Genomic DNA, 12,325 nt, shown 5'->3' on the forward strand with positions numbered 1-12,325 from the left:
GGATGTTGAGGATGGAGTGGGGTTGTGGGAATGGAAGCCTCCTCATAGGAGCATGAGGAGGTGGTAAGGAGTATGGGAGAGGAATCAAAGGGGATACATTTGAAATGTAAATACATAAAATATCCAAGAAAAATAAAATTATTTAAAAAATGAAATGAAATGGAGAGATAACAATGTAACTAGAAATGTAAAAAAAAATTATATCCTAGCACAAAAGCCCAAACTCCACAAAACTGAAAATCTGAAGGAAGGGACTATTTTCTATACAGATACCAAGTACCAATTTTAAATCAGATCCAGATAAACCATCTAAACTATACCATAACACTAAACAAATAAAAGCAGTCATTAAAGGACTCCAACCAAAAAGAGCCTAGAACAAGATAGGTTTAGTGAAGAATACTATCAGACCTTCCAAGGTAGACCCTAATACCAATACTCTAAACTATTCAACAAAATAGAGACAGAGGACACTACCCAATTACTTCTCTGTCAAAAAATGGGGCCCACACCTAAACCACACAAAGACCCAAACATAGAAAGAGAACTTCAGACTAATTTCCCTTATGAATATTGATGCAAAATATTCAAATAAAATTCTCACACACCTTAAGTCCAAGAACACATCAAAACTATCAACACCAATGAACAAGTGGTTTCATCCAGGGACACAGGGTTGGTATGCTGATACTGAAATCCATCAAAATAATCCAGTATATAAACAAAACACAAAAGAAAAACCCCACATGATCACCTCATAAGATGCTGAGAAAGCATTTGACAAAAATTCAACACCCTTTCATGTTAAAAATTTTGGAAAGATCAGGAATTCAAGGCCCATACCGAAACATAGTACAAGCAATATTCAGCAAAACCAGTAACCAACAAATAAACTAAATGGAAAGAAACTTGAAGCAATCCAACAAAATAAGGACTAGACAAAGGCTGCCTACTCTCCCAATATATTCAACATAGTACTTGGAAGTCCCTAACCAGAGCAATTAGGACAACAAAAAAGCGGCCAAAGGGGATAAGCAAATTGGAAAAGGAAGAAGCCAAAATGTCACTGTTGATGATGGAATGTTAACATACATAAGTGAGCCACAAAATTCCACTAGGAACTTCTTATACCTGATAAACAACTTCAGCATTGTGACTTGATATAATATTACAAAATTAATATGGAGCCTTCCTCTACTCAAAGAATAAACAGACTTCAAAAAATTAGCAAAATAACAACTTCATAATAATCAGACATCATATAAAATACCTCCAGAGTGACTGTAAAGAAGCAAGTGAATGATTTCTATGACAAGAACATGAATAAATCTGAATAAAGAACATGAGTCTCTGAATAAGGAAACTGAAGATGATCTCAGAAGATGGAAAGATCTGCCATGTTCATGGATTGGTGGGATTAATCTTGTAAAAGTGGCCATCTTTCCAAAAGCAATCTCCAGATTCAATGAAATCTCATCAAAATTCCAACTCAAATCTTCGTAGAGTTAGAAAGAGCAATTTGCAAATTCATTTGGAATAACAAAAAACCCAGGAAAGCAAAAACTGTCCTCAACAATAAAAGAACTTCTGGAAGAATCACCATCCCTGACCTCATGCAGTATTATAGAGCAATAATGATAAAAACTGCATGGTATTGGTACAGAGACAGGCAGGCAGATTAATGGAATAGGAATTAAGAAGGCAGAAATGAACCCAAACACCTGGTCTCTTGATCTTGGACAAAGGAGTTAAAAACTATCCAGTGGAAAAAGATAGCATTTTCACAAATGGTGCTGGTTCAACTGGAGATCAGCATGTAGGAAGAATGGAATGGATCCATTCTTATCTCTGTACAAAGCTCAAATACAAATTGTAATAAAAGGCCTCCATATAAAACCAAGATACCTGCAACCAATAAAGAGAAAGGAATAAGAGCCTTAAAACATGGGCACAGGGAAAAAATTTTCCTGCACAGAACAGCAATGACCTAAGCCCAAGATCAAGAATTGACAAAAGGACATCATAGATTGCAAAGCTTCTAAAAAGGACACTGTGAATAGGACAAACCAATAGGGTTGTGAAAAGATTTTACCAACTTACAGCCCATGAAAGGCTAAGGTCAAAAGTAAAGAAAGATTTCAAAAATTACAACTTCAGAGAATCAAATAACACTATTAAAATAGGATTATGAACTCAGAAAATTCGAGTGGCTAAGAAGCACTTAAAGAAATGTTCAACATCCTTAGTCATCATGAAAATGAAATTCAAAACAAACAAACAAATAAACAAAACAAGATTACCTCGAACCTGTCAGAATGGCTAAAATTCACCTGAGGTGAAATCAGATGCTGATAAGGAGTAAGAGGAAAAACTCCCCAATGGTGGACAATGTTATGATCTGGTACAACCATCAGAAAATTAGTCTGGCAGTTCCTCAGAAAAATGTATATGGCACTAAGGGCCCAGCTATATTGCTCCTGGGCACGATCTGCCATGTTCTTAGCAGCAGCCTTATTTATAATAAGCTAGAATCTGAAAGAACCCTGGATGTCCCTTCCAAAAAGCAATGAATACAGAACATTGTATATTTAATACAATGGAGTACTACTCAGCTATTAAAAATAATGAGTTCTTGAAATTCAGCAAAACAGTAAAACTAGAATATCATATTGAATGAGGTATCTCATTTGCACAAAGGAACACATATGACATGTACTTACTGATAAGTGAATATTAGCCTAAAACTAGAATACCCAAGATACAATTTACAGACCACATGAAGCTCAAAAAAACACCAAAGGTAGAGATTCTTCAGTACTTCCTAGAACAGGGAAACAAAATACTCACAAGAGGAAATACAGAGACATAAGGTGGAGCTGAGACCTTGGAAGCCATCCAGAGGCTGCCATATGGGGATACATCCCATGCAACCATTAATCCCAGTCACTACTGGGGATTCCAAAAGGCATAAGGGACAGAAGCCTGATATAACTATCTCCTGAGAGTCTCTGCCAGAACCTGATTAATTCAGAGGCAGATGCTCACAGTCAACCATTGGACTGAGACCGTATGTGTCCCTAATGGAGGAGGTTGGAGAATAACTGAGGTAGCTGAAGGGGTTTGGGCCCACAGGAAGAACAGTAATATCAACCAACCAGATACTCCAGAGCTCCCAGGGACTAAACTACCAACCAAAGATAACACATGGAGGACCTGTGGCTCCAGATGCATATGTAGCAGAGAATAAACTTATTAACAATCTTATTAGCATCAAAGGGAATGTGGGGGCTTGGAGAAAGGCAAAGGGTGGGTGTCTGGAGTTGAGAAGCATCCTCATAGAAGAAGGGGGAAAGGAATGGTATAGGGGTTTCCAGGGGAAAAACAAAAGAAGGTGGATAAATAAATTGAAATGAAAGATAAATATTCAATAAAATGAAAAAATAGTATATATAAAACATTTTAAAAGCTACTTTACTAAGCATAACTCAAAAAATATGCATAATCCAATATATTTTTTTCCTTGTACATAGAGACAAATTTATATAAATAATGCATGCACCCACATAATCAACAGAGAGATGGGGCTTTCTTTTATGTCAGAACTTGAGGTGAACACCCTGACCAATTAAGTTCTAGGACATTGGCAGTTGTGAAATGACTCCAAGTACTACCTTGTTTTATAAGGAAAGGGAAACCGGTCCTTCTAGCTTCATCCATTCTTGTTGAACAATCAAGCAAGCATAGAAAAGCCAGGCTTGTCTCTACACTGTCTGTCCCTGAACATGGCATGCAGGAAGAGGATTTGGCTTAAACTGCACTTTTTATTTTCCACTTACCATTTACATTATTTGCACTTGGGAAGGGGAACTAAAGGCTGGGACCTATATCACTCCCTCTGAGGTTTCTCAGGTAGCAATGTAACTCATTTCTTTGTTCCTATTCTTTCTGCTCCAGAGTCAAGTTAAAAGATTAATAGCATGTGATGGCTCCAGGCTGAAGAAGTGGGAGCTGGTTAGAATCCCCATGTTATCTTGGTGCCTGGTAGAGTTTGGAACTATCATTATTGTAACCTCTGAACAACCCTGAAATATAACCACTCCATGAAGGGCCCAACTGTTAAAGGGTTTTTGGAATGAGTGGAATGGTAATACATGGTTTAAGTCCCAATTTTATCTCAGAATTTGGACAAGTTACTTTCAAGTTAACATAAATGGCAGCAGTAAATTTTAAAATGATTTCAGGACAAGAGTATAAGATTTAAAAACACTGTGGAGAAAACTAAAAGAACAATTGCTAGAATATAAATTAAAGTATCTTGGGGCAGTGATTCTCAAGCTTCCTATCAACACCTTCACTGTCCCAGCTCCATAAATGCACTGTACAATGCTGCTGTATAACCCTAGGAGTAAGTGTAACTGTCATTTCATAAACAAGTTTTCAGAGGCCACCCAGGATCATGGGGAAAGATCAAAGGCAAATATGAAAAAGAGTGGTAAAAGGAAAAGTCCATTACTTCTATGTAAACTGAATCAAGGGATCTATAAAAATAATATCAGACAGGAATAACACCCATATAAATCATCTGGCATCCAGGAACTATTCACCAAAAGAAAAGTTCCAGTCCATCTTTTTTAATTTTTTTTGAAAATTCCACAACTACAGAACTAAACTGAAATTAATTAATAATTTACTCTACATTTCCATGACAAACAAAATTCATGAGCCAAATAAGGGGATGGGTTATAAACTAAATATGGATATCTCAGTGCAACTGCTGAACAGAGAAAAATAATTAAAACTCTTTTAATTAAAATCATGAGTGAATGATAAATTGTGTAGAAACTGAAACTTTACACACTATTTGTAACCTGAAACAGCTGACTGTTCAGAAAAGTATACAGATGGATCATGGGTGGTGGTGAACAGCAGAAAGGGATTATGGATAAATCTGCTCTGTTCTAGCTGTTCCCATTCCACCTGTCTCCGTGGGAAAGTTTCGACACTGATTAGATACTGAGCCAGGCCAATGCTGGCAGATCCAGTGATGGCAACCCGCCAATCAGTAGATCCTTCCACTGGGTCATGTATTTTGATTGCGCCCCACATGCCTGACAGACCTCACTTATTCTCGGCTCCCTGATGCCTGATTATGGAGCCAATCAAATCATTTGGAACGGTGAGTTATGAGAAGTAGTTTGATAGAGATGCATCCAAACCTGCACAATAGCCTTTCATGTTTGGAGTGCTAGGATTCAATTCCACTGAATCCAGTGCTCCGGTGGTCATGGGGAAATGAGACTGTTGAATTGTTGATCAGATACAGCTTGTCAAATTGTCCATGGAGTAGTATACGTCCCTGAATTTTATAGGCCCTAGAGGTGGTCTTTTTCAGGTCAGGGTTGAGGCACATGGATGGGGTGGTGTGGGGAAAGCTTGAATTGTCACTGTGCTGTACCTGTCCTGACCACCTGCAAAGATGACTGGAGAACCTGATGGCTGGGGCCAGTATGGGATGTTCACACCCTTCGGGGGAGGGGAAGGGACTGGGAGAAAGTCTCCAACATGACCACGCAGATGTTTGACACACTCAATGATGGATTGTGGAATGCCAGCAATAGTGAAGGCCCAATCAGTTGATTGGGGAGATATCCCCTGCCACCTGTACCTGAGCCCCCTGGGCAGTATTCTCTCTCATTTCCTTGATCTTGGCAAACCACCTTTTCCAATAAAAAAGAGCACACTGACAATCAGAACTACCAGACACACAAGTTAACTGAGGTCCAAATGGCAGCTGTGCTATTTGCCATAGAGCTACAAGTTTAGTTCCCTTCCAGTTTGTCAACGATCATAGCAAAGGCTTTAAAGATGGCATTCTCTGTCCAGCAAAAAGTTATAATTCTCTCAAGACAATTCTCTAAGATGTTGATAAGGTACCACATTCTCACACAGTTTAGCAGATTCCCTTTTTTTCCCATGATACTGCCAACTTCCTTTCCATGCATAAATAGCCTGATGGTTAGAGGACATTTAATCCACTTTAATCGCCAAGGGTGTCCATGTTCAGCAGTTAAAGCTGAGCTGGGACTTTTGGGTAGTCAAGCCTTTGGTCACTGGAGGCACATGAGCTGACTGAGCGAACAGGAAAGTGGGAGGGAAAGGAAAGGTAAGAGGCCAGGGACAGAACAATGTGGGTGGGTGGAAGACAAAGGAACAACCAACACCCCACAAGGATTGGGTGAGGAGGGGGGTGGAGGGCAGCAGGAGGCCACAGGCTGCGACTGCTCCAGCTGCTGCCCCTGCTGATCTGGGTCCAATATACTTAATGTATGCAATTAACGCAAATTATCCCAAAAAGAAGAATTAAAAAAAAACAATTCTATTATTTGGTGATAGGCAGAAACTGGAAATTGCCCAGAAGTCCCACAATGGTAAAATGGATACAGAAAATGATCATTTACACAATGGAATACTACTAAGCTATTACAAATGAGGGCATCCACTAAAATCAGGGACTAGGCAAGGATGCCCACTGTCCCTACTTACTCAAGATAGTTCTCAAAAAATCCTAGCCAGAGCAATCAGACAACAAAAAGGAGGTCAAGAATACAAATTAAAAAGGAAGAAGACAAAAATATCACTATTTGCAGAAGATATGATAGTATACTTAAGTGACCCCAAATGTTCTATCAGAGAACTATTAAGCCTGAAAACAACTTCAGCAAAGTTGCTAGGTATAAAATTAACTGATACAAAATCAGTAGCCTTTTCTACAAAAAGATAAAAAAGCTGAGAAAAAGAAATTAGGCAATGACACCCTTCACAAATAGTCCCAAATAATATAAAATACTTCAGTGTGACCTTAACCAAGCAAGTGAAAGATATGTATGACAAGAACTTGAAGCCTCTAAAGAGAGAAAATGAAGATCTCAGAAGATGGAAAGATCTCCCATGCTCATGGATTGGCAGGATTAATATTGTAAAAATGGCCATTTTACCAAAAGCAATCTACAGATTCAATGCAATCCCCATCAAAATTCCAATTCAATTCTCCATAGAGTAAGACAGAAGAATTTTCAAATTCATCTGGAATAACAAAAAACCCAGAATAACTAAAACTATCCTCAACAATGAAATGATTTCTGGGGGAATCACCGTCCATGACCTCAAGCAGTATTACAGAGCAATAGTGATAAAAAAAAAACCTGTAAGATATTGGTACAGAGACAGGCAAATTGACCAGGGGAATACCCAGAAAAGACCCCACACACCTATGGTCACTTGATTTTTCACAAAGGAGCCAAAATTATCCAATGGAAAAAACGATAGCATTTTCAACACATGATGCTGGTTTAACTGATGGTCAGCATATAAAAGAATGCAAATGGATCCATTCTTAACACCCTATACAATGCTTAAGTCCTAGTGATGAAGGACCTCCACATCAGACCAGGTACAATCAAACTAATAGAAGAAAAAGTTGGGAAGAATCTCGAACACATGGGCACTGCAGAAAATTTCCTGAACAGAACACCAATGGCTTGTGTTCTAAGGTTAAGAATGGAGAAATGAGATCTCATAAAGCTACAGAGCTTATGTAAGGGAAAGGACAGTGTCATTAGGACAAAACAGCACCAACAGATTGGGAAAAGATCTTTACTATCCTACAACTGATAGAGGGCTAATATCCAAAATATGCAAAGAACTCATGAAGTTAGAATGCAGAGAGACAAATAAGCCTATTAAAAATGGGGTTCAGAGCTAAACAAAGAATTCACAACTGAGGAATATCGGTCGGTTGAGAAGCACCTAAAGAAATGCCCAACATCTTTAGTCATCAGAAATGCAAATCAAAAAACAACACTGAAATTCCACCTTCACACCAGTCAGAATGGCCAAGATAAAAACTCAGGAGACATTAGATGCTGTCAAGGATGTGGAGAAAGAGGAACACTCCTCCATTGTTGGTGGGATTGCAAACTGGTACAACCATTCTGGAAATCAGTCTGGAGGTTCTTCAGAAAATTGGACATTGTACTACCTGAGGCCCAGCTATACCACTCTTGGAGCATATACCCAAAAAGGTTCTCCCAACATACAACAAAGACAAGCATTCCACTATGTTCATAGCAGCGTTATTTATAATAGCCAGAAGCTGGAAAGATCCCAGATGCCTTTCAACAGAGGAATGTGGTACATCTACACAGTGGAGTACTACTCAGCTATCAAAAACAGTGACTTCATGAAATTCATAGGCAAATTGAACGAAGTAGAAAATATCATCCTGAGTGAGGTAACCCAATCCCAGAAAAACACACATGGTATACACTCTTTGATAAGCGGATATTAGCCCAAATGCTTGAATTATCCAAGATGCAGAGACCACATAAAACTCAAGAAAGATGACCAAAATGAAGATGTTTCACTCCTTCTTTAAAAGGGGAACAAAAATACCTATAGGAGGAGATAAGGAGGCAAAGTTTAGAACAGAGACTGACCGAATGGCCATTCAGAGCCTGCTCTACATGTGGCTCGTACTTATACAGCCACCAAAACTATATAAGATGGATGAAGCTAAGAAGTGCCGGCTGACAGGACCAAATATATATCTCTTCTGAGAGACACAGCCAGAATATGTCAAATACAGAGGCAAATGCCAGCAGCAAAACGCTGAACTGAGAACAGAACCCTGTTGGAAGAATTCGAGAAGGAATGAAAGAGCTTGAAGGACCTTGCAAACCCATAAGGACAACAATGCCAACCAACCAGAGCTCAGGGACTAAATCACTACCCAAAGACTATACATGGACTGACCCTGGGTTCCAACTGCATATGTGGCAGTGAATAGCCTTTTGTTGGGGCACCCAGATGAGAAGGCTGATTCCCAGTGCATGGATTATTGGGGCAAAGTAATGGGGGAATGGATGGGGAAAGAAGGGGGAAGGGCTAGGGAGGTGATGGCCTGGAAACTAGGAAATGGAATAACATTTGAAATGTAAAGAAGAAATACCAAATTTAATAAAAATGGAAGAAAATAAAAGAATGAAGATCATGAATTTTGCAGGCAAATGGATGTAACTAGGAAATATTTTCCTGAGTGACATAACTCAGACCCAAAATGACATGTATGGTATATTCTCACTAGCAAGTGGATATTAGCCAAAAAAGTACAGAATACCCAAGATACAGTCCACAGAACTCCAAAAGTTCAATAAACTGAAGAGTCCAAGTGGGGAACCTCAGTCCAACTTAGAAGGGAGAAGAAAACAAGCACAATGAGGGAGGAAGGGAGGGACAGGGGGATGGAAAGAGGATGGGGGATGGGATGAATAGAGAGGAACATAATCTGGTATTGGGAGGGGGGAAAGGACTGCAGTTCTGAGGAACAACACAAAAGATAGAAACAGTAGAACTCAGGAAAAAGGAGGTTGGGAGGACCTTCCAGAATTTTCCAGAGACCTGGGAAGTGAGAGACCCTCAGGACTCAAAGTTGGGAAGGCTAGATGAAATGTCCTATAGAAAAGGAGTGGGAACTTGCTGATTCTGCTTCCAGCAGAAAAAAAGGGCATCAAGTGAGGGATGGGGTTGCTATCCCACAGTCAGTACTCTGACATGTAATTCTTCCTGTCTTAAAGAACTTCAGGGATGGAAATGGAGAAGAGCCCGAGGGAAAGAAGGTTTAGTGACAGGTCCAAAGTATAATCCAGCTCCAGAGGAGGCCCGAAAACCTGCCACCATAACCGAAGCACTCTCAAAAATGGACCCAACAAGCAGCTGAAAGAGTCAGATACAGATATGAACATCCAACCAATGAACAGAAGTTGATGACCCCTCTGACTAAATTAGGTATAATCTGGAGGATGCTGAGGAGGAGGGCGACCATGTAGGAGAACTATCAGCCTCAATTAAACTGTACCCTGAGATCTTTCAGACACTGGATCACAAATTAGGCAGCATTGACCAACTGAGATGAGGCCCACAACACATGTACAGCAGAGGACTCCCGGATCTGGGTTCAGTCAGAGAAGATGCACCTAACCCTCAAGAGACTGGAAGCCCTTGGAAGTTTAGAGGTTTGGTGGTGTGGGTGGGATAGGGATATACTTGTGGAGACAAGGGATGTTGAGGTGTCAGGTGGATGTATGAAATTTGAAACAGTCAGAGGATGGACTGGGAGGGGTATAAAATCAGGAGTGTAAAAAAAATAAATAAATAAATAAATAAATAAATAAATACAATAATAATTGGACAAAAAAGAAAATCAATATCAGCAAAATTAACAAAAAGACAGAGAGACAGTATCTAAATTAACAAAATCAGAGGTGAAATGGGAGACATAATAAAAGTAAATAAGGAAATTCAGAGCATTATTAGGTCTCACCAAAACACTTTACTCTATAAAATTGAAAATCTGAATTGATGGCTTTTCCATATATATACCACTTACCAAAGTTTGACTCACCTTTTGAAGCAGTTATTAAAATTCTTCTACCAAAATAAATGCAGGACCAGATGGTCTTAGTATGGAATTCACTGACTTTCAAAGAATAGCTAATACCAACACTGTTCAAACTACTCCACAAAATAGACACAGAAAGTATATTGATAAATTCATTCTATAAGGCTACTATTATACTGATACCAATGCCAAAACTGACTCAAAAATGAAAGATCATCAGACAAGATTTCCTTACAGACCTTGATGCAAAAGACTTCTGAAAATACTACACATTGAATATAAGGACATACCTAAAACATCGTCTATCATGATCAAGGAAGCTATATCCAAGGGATGCAGGGATGGCTCAATACATACAAAAAACTATCAATACACTTGATCATATAAACAATCTTTAAAAAAACATGATCTCATTAGCTGCTGACAAAGCCTTTGACAAAATCCAACACACCTTGAAGAGATCATGTATAAAGGATGCATACCCCTATATAATAAAATCAATATACATCTGTTCAGTGAATACTCAGGAGTAAGCAGAGCTCCTCTGAGCAGGCCCACTATCCCAGGAAGACCTGCCTTCTCCTGTCACCCCTCCTTCCACCATCATCAGACCTGCTGAACCTAAATTATAAAGGTAAGCTGTTCTTCCTTCACTCAGTCTCTCTGTTCCCTGAATCTTTTAGGCACAGCAACCTCCTAGCACAGGCAGACATCTGTTCTCCTCTCACTACTCTACTCACCTTCATCTGATCTGTGGCCTCTGCAACATACAAACCTGCATATCCTGAACCATTCAGACCTACAGATTGATAACCATACAACCTGAGCATACCATCAGAGGCCTAGCGCACCAGAACCATCGAGGTTAGTTCTCCCTCCCAATACCTACTACCAAAGAAATATGAAGGGACCAAAGCCAGTTTGATGGCTAAAGGCTCTAGAATGAACACAATCAATTAATTCCAGGGCAATATGAAACCCATTCAACCCAGTTACCCTAATACATCAAGTCCTTGATATTCTAATACAAACAGCACAAGAAGTTTTTCTTTAAACTCAATCTTATTAAGATGATATAGGACTTTCAACAGAAGGTGAATATATCTCTTAAAGAATACAAAAATATACAATCAGACAGATATATACCTTTAAAAAGAAAACAAATAAATCCCTTAAAGATATACAGGAAATACAGTTAAACAGGTAAAATAAATAAATAAAACTGTGGAATACCTGAAAGTAGAAATAGAAACAATAAAGAAAACACAAACTTAGAGAATCTACTAGATGGAACACCTAGGGTATAGAACAGGAACAACACATCCAAGCATCACAAATGGAATACAGGAGATGAAAGAGAATATCAGGTGTAGGAAATGCAAGAGAAGAAATTAGTACATCAGTCAAAGAAAATCTTAAATCTAAAAATTTCTGAAATAGAACATTCAGGATATCTGGGATACCATTAAAAGACCTAACCTAAGAAAAATAGGAAGAAAAGAAGGTGAAGAGTCCCAGCTCCAAGATCCTGAAAATATTTTCAACAAAATCATAGAGAAAAACATACAGAGGCAGACCTATCAGAATTAAACCTGACTTCTCAACAGAGACTGAATGATAGATGGGACTGGACAGCTATCTTACAGTCTCCAAAAAAATCACAGATGCCAACCTAGGCTATGATAGCTAATAAGACACTCAATCACCATAGACAGAAGAAGTAACATGTTTCCAGACAAATCCAAATTCAAACAATATCTAGACACAAATGTAGAAAAGCAAATGTGCTACCCAACAAATCCACCCAAGAAATGACAGAAAATAAGTAATCCCACAACAGCCAAATCAAGGGAAGTACACACAAACACA

The 12,325-nt window shown here is 38.8% G+C and overlaps 1 pseudogene; it reads right to left on the reverse strand.

Moving 5' to 3' along the window:
- Nucleotides 1-4,936: 4,936 nt before the first annotated feature.
- On the reverse strand, nucleotides 4,937-11,202 carry LOC116907272 (annotated as a pseudogene).
- Between the last annotated feature and the right edge of the window lie 1,123 nt (nucleotides 11,203-12,325).

The sequence above is a fragment of the Rattus rattus genome, chromosome 8 (genome assembly GCF_011064425.1).
Source record: "Rattus rattus isolate New Zealand chromosome 8, Rrattus_CSIRO_v1, whole genome shotgun sequence".
NCBI lineage: Eukaryota > Metazoa > Chordata > Mammalia > Rodentia > Muridae > Rattus > Rattus rattus.